Raw genomic sequence first — 6179 nt, forward strand, 5'->3', positions numbered from 1 at the left:
TATACATATTTCAATGCAAAAATGTTTTCAAAAAGATTTTTTTTGTTTAAGTCGTTATTTTATTCGCGCACACATCTGCATCCTAGTTCAATTGTCTCCCCATTGCCAAAATTTAACTATATAGTTAGTCGAGTTCTATAAGTACTCTGCAGTAACAAATCGAATTTTATATAATCTTCTGATGGTATTATAGAACATAACTTTTCAATCAGTTTGAATAATAAGATATGTATGCCTATGCTTATGGCAAGTCATGTTTCATTTCAAAGTGCACATATTTCGCCATATAATTTGTATTATTTCCTGTATGAGTTTAAAATGAAACTATAAGATTTGCAACTGAGAACATAAAATTTTGTATATCATCAATATTACATACAAGAAAATAATTTATATAAGCATGGTCGAATTGCTCACTGATTTTAATACTATAACTTATAAGTAAAATTTAATTTAATTTAATTACAAGACATTATTCAAATAGTAGATCCAATTATTAGGGGTGGATAGTATGAAGAAGCTTTATTACATGCATTAATTTTGTAGTAAGAATTTTTAATTATGAAAGAAAGTTGGTGCAGCCATAGTTATAAATGAAAGCTGAAACTTCATTCAAAAATCTATTATCTTGCAAGGCGCCGTCGGCAATCGGCATCACTCACTCTAGCTAGAGACTGACACTGTCTCTGGCCTTTTAATGTGCGAACAACAACTGTTGTCTACTACTCTTTAATCATAACGAGGAAACAACGCTTTGAATTTCATTTCAAAATCGAAGGCAATAGGAATAGCCGAATGGGAATAGGAATAGGAATAGGGTGGCCTATCAAGCAGTACTATTTTAGAACCACCTTAATACTTGCGTGAATATCATTAAATGCATCAAACATTAATGCTTACTGCGTGCGCCATTAAAACTGCTTTCCATCGATTTTATGTTTCAATATTTTATATGTCATGTGTTGTAATTTCTTTTTTTAATATTAATAGTCGTGATATCTCGTTTCTGTGTGTATATAATAAATTAATTTTTTTTATTTTAAAATATATTATAAATAAGAATTAAAAAATACCAACTTAAGGTATTATTTATATAATAAAAGAATTAGGTGCAATGGTGTTGAATGACGTGGAGTCACTTTTGTTATGAAAAAAAGAGTAATTATAAAAGATTTTTAAAATTATCTAATTTAAGAGTACAATTGTCATATTTAATTTGTGCTGCAATAACAATCGTTTATGAGTATAGATGATATTTTTTTTTATATAGAATATAAATAAATGTTTATCTTAACTCTATATCATGTGGACAAAATTTGTAGGCAAGTATGTGGAAGTCAGTATTTCCTATTTTAGAGGACAGTCTGCCATACACTACTCTGTGTAATCCCAAATTGAAGCAGGGAATTATCCGCTTTTCAATTGATTTTCTTAGAATGACTCCTTTAGAATCTCTACAAGCTCTTGAGTACATGTCTATAATCGTAAAATGGATTTGAAAAATCACTGTTTTGCCCTTCCTATATGTAATGCTTCTTCTATGGTAGCTGTCCTATGAGGGTGGATTGATGCGACCATCCCCACCTGGAGTTCCTTTGATGCCCTTGTGGACATTCATTTTAGATTTAAAAGAAATATTATATTTTACGATTTTTAGATGATTGATTTTCAATGTCTCTTAAAATTTACGAGCGTAACAGTTCAAATCTACTTATATATCCAAAAACCTAAAATAAAAGAAGCGATTGATTGATATGGGATCCAGTAGGTAGCTCGACAAAAATCAAAATACCTCCAAGAATCGAATCGTGCGAATGGTCTTGCATGCCAAAGATCCTCGTCTTTATTTTCGTGATCGGATCAATCTGACCTTTCTTGATGATCTCATAACATATTTCAATATATCATACAATTTACTTTCAACTTATGGCCTACATTTGCTCACTACATTTTTATATGACTGGCCTTGATATGTGATTGTAGGTGGATGCATCAATACGATTTGAGATTGGACTATAGTCGGAGACAACCTGCTATTTTGAAGGAATTTCGAATCTGAGTTAGGCCTGATCTATGTATATATATGTATATACATGAGCATGTCTGAAGTGAAACAATTGTCTGATCAGATGCTCTTCGGACGAGAGTGAAAGAACGGAGACATTGAAGTTTGAAGCTGGCAGCTTTATACAGCGGTGTACATGAATTGGTCCAATGGGTGAGAGAAATCAGAAGTGATGCCAGCCTGCTCCGTGGGTTTTGACTTGAGTTTATAACAATGATTGATGATCATATATATGCGTCCATCAATGTTTGTTAGTCGCCAGTTGGCCTCGTTCCATAGCTACACTCACTGCTACTGCTAGTACTTCCTCAATTTGCAACTAGTTTTGCATTTATATTTTGGTATATTTCTTACATGTTTTAATTTACAGGGAAACCCAACAGTTGGTTAGGACAGAATCAATGTCAGTGGACAATCAATTGTTCCAAGTCCGACATATCGAACTGGGTGACCCTCAATCCAACTGGTGAAAAACCTGTAGTCGAATTAACCTGTCTCAACTCTTGCAAGTCTCAGTACAGTAAAGACTATTTATGGGCCTTCACAAAATTGCTAGGTAAAAATTGCACGTGGAATCGAAGTTTTGTTTGTGGGGTGTTGGTTGGTTGTTAAACTTGTGCCCTGACCCTGCCCTGGTTCTCTTTATGGGCCTGGACATTCTCAAGTTATACTGCTAGCCTGGCTATGATGTTCCACACCATTTTGTTCCTAGGATAGAGGTTTAATACATTTTATCCTCTGATTTATGGGATTTTAGTTAAAAATAATTTTAAAATTACAAAACCTCCATACATATAGTCTTCTGCCTTACAAAATTTATGAGATTAAATATGTCGAGTTTTTTAATTTTAAAATTATTTTAAAATTTTAATAAAATAAAAGATTAAAAATGTTGAAATTCCGGGACTCAAAGTGTAATTTCACGTTTTGAAAATTCTGTTTAAGGAAGAATGTCTGTAGAATTCAAGTTTTTCTTCCCCTTCCCTTATGATAAGGTGTTTGGATAAGTTCAAATAAATAAAAGGAAAAGTATGTCTGAATTGAAAGAATTATATTTTAATATGCGGACAAATGATAATTAAATTTGAGAGGTATTGAATGGTAAATGCAAACAGAAATGTATTAAAAATTGGGGACAATGCCTTTTACTTTTATAGTAAATGTGTATTTGCTAGCGTCAAACAGTGAAATACGATTTGGATCTCTCAAGTGAAAAATTATAAAAATTACAATAGGCAGGCGTAAGAAATATATTGACTACACTCATGCAAACGTTGTTAGTTGTGGTATCTGCGATGGTGGCTAAAATATTTGTCATGGCTAAAAATTATGATAAATAATATTTTCTTGATAGAAAATCTATGCTATTACATTGATTTTATTTAAGTGTGGTCAATAAAAATGATTTATTACGATTTTTAGTCCATAACTATTAAAAGTGTAGTCAATGGTCATTTTCTTTCTAGTGTAAGTTTATAAAATAAACCACCATCAAAATTATATTGAAAAGGCCTCGATTAATAACCTATTGATGCTTAAGTAAGGTAGATTGTACGACATGATAGAAGGTTGCAAAATATTATGATAACAAAAGTTATACATATTGTATGAAGCATTACTATTTATAGATTTGTCCCAATTTTACTACAAAAACCAAAATGATTCAAGGATCATGGTGAACTCACACATATCATAGTTTAGGATACACCGAGGACGCGATAGTTTAGGATACACCGAGGTCGCGTCGTGAAAACTTAGAATTAACAAAATAAATTCAAAACTTGTTTGAAAATTGTACTGGGAAAAGCCCTTGGTACGGCCTGTATAAGATATGCTCCACATCAAGCTATATAAACTAAATAAGTACTTGGGAAAAAAATAAACTAAGAGTATTAATAACATAGTACTAATAAAACCCATGATGTTTTGGCCTAATATTAAGATTGAGATTTCCTGTACAATTTTAAAGTTATAAATTTAAATTTTACTAGATATATGGGTACTTATCTCATATATTTTATATATTTTTTTTATAATTTGTTTCATTATTGCTAATTATATTGACATATTATATAATTTATTAAACTATTAATGTAATGTATCGCTTGATAAAGAAAACATACTACTAACAAAAATAAAAAGCATAGAGAGAAATCACTAACTAAATTTAGGAATCGTGTGAGTTCCGACCTGCCGACAAAACAAATCCAGCGTCGCCGTTAAGGTTACGCTCTTCTCTTAGAAACCCGACGAATCAATTTTACTCCCCCGAGGGCCTGAAACACACACACACACACACACGTGTGTGCGTGAGTGCTGTGTCTGTGGTTTATATAGTAGGATATGGAATTCTTACATGTTTGAATGAAAGAAGATGATGCCATCAAATTCGTGGACATGATCCTGTCTGTATATCTTCTGGGAACAGTTACCGAGATTGAAGAGAAATGGATGCACCTCATCCACTGGATCGTCTTGAGATATACAAATTAATTACAAGGCCAACGCAACCATATACATATAGTCTATTAATTTGTTTTCTTAAAAAAATAACGTAACTATTGATATACTTAATTAATTTTGATATTTTAATAAATCGAATAATGTACTTATGTCTTTCTACTAGAAAAAGTTTACTCTTAGTTATTGACCGCAAATAAGTACGGATTCGGGGTGAATTTATAATTTTTTTAAAATAATTTGTAAAAAGTTTAAAATTTTATAAGATGGTATAAAATTTTAAAGGTTGTTGACTTATTTTAAAATAGGTAACAAAGTCTTTGATCAATTTTGATTATAATAAATACGAGATTGAAAATTATTAATACGTTATAAGTATTTGAAAAGATTATAATTTTAATGATGTATGTGAGAAGGATTGGTATTTCAAATCTCTACGAATTTATTTTAAAAATTTTATCCTGTAATTTAAAATTCTCGACATATTGATGATGAAAATGGCGAGAATTTACTGAAATGACTGAAAAAGTGAACGCAATATAGTTGATTACATACATTTTTCCAACCTATTAATTTAATATATTCTTTTTTTTTAATAGTAAAGACAATTGGAAGTATGGTATAAACAGTAAAAAGTGTGGAATCAATTAATTAAGTCTAATGATTAAAAGTTAGTTCAATGATTATCCTAATTTTCCGACCTAAAGAGAGTTAAAAAAATGATGAGGCTGCTTTACATAATGTCAAAGATGTGGGCTAGTGCCTTTGTATAGAGTTTTGGAGTAACATCATTTTTTAAGATATTAAATTGGTTCAGAGTATTAATTGTATGATCATTACATAAAATTTCTGATTTCAATAAAAAAATTCAACACATCATTCAAAATACAAAATAAAATATTAAAATAGCAATAAAAGATGAATGAGATTCGAATACACCATATTATATTTATTAATGGAATTTTACCTTTAACAATGTGTTATTCTAATATTTCGATATAATAATCATTAACTATATATGCCTACGTAACGTTTAAATTGGTAATATTTTTTTTGTAAATATGGCTAAATATTTTTCATAATTAAGAAGCATGCCAAATATTTTAATCATAACAAATAAATTAAATATTTATATAAATTTTAATTAACTAAAATGAATAATTATGAATTTTAGTTCATAGGCGGAACATGGCCGTGGGAGCTTATACGTTGGCCTAGTCATTCAAATTCTTGTTAAATATTAATAAAGAAAAAGAAAAAAAATTAAAAACATTGCACCAAAGTATATAAAATAATAATATCATACTAACATCCCTCTCTACCTTAAATATTAATTAATGCAGAAGTTGGTTTTTCAATGTTGTTAAATTCCCTGAAAATGAGGAATTGAAATTCCTTGGGTGAAAAGGGTCACTCAGAATCCTCCACACCCAATAAATCAAATATATATTAATTAATTAATTATTAATAGTAAAAAAATAGTGAATGCGGTTGGGGGGCTGGGCTGCAGTCTGCACCAAGAAACAGCTTCGGCTTGGATTTGGCCGCTGTCCTCTTCACCCAAAATTGGAGATTCCCCTTTTAATCAACTAATCCAATACTAATCAATACCAATTATAGTAATCATCTTCACGGATTAATGTCGAAATTATTT

Source organism: Sesamum indicum, linkage group LG15 (genome assembly GCF_000512975.1).
Source record: "Sesamum indicum cultivar Zhongzhi No. 13 linkage group LG15, S_indicum_v1.0, whole genome shotgun sequence".
Classification (NCBI taxonomy): Eukaryota; Viridiplantae; Streptophyta; class Magnoliopsida; order Lamiales; family Pedaliaceae; genus Sesamum; species Sesamum indicum.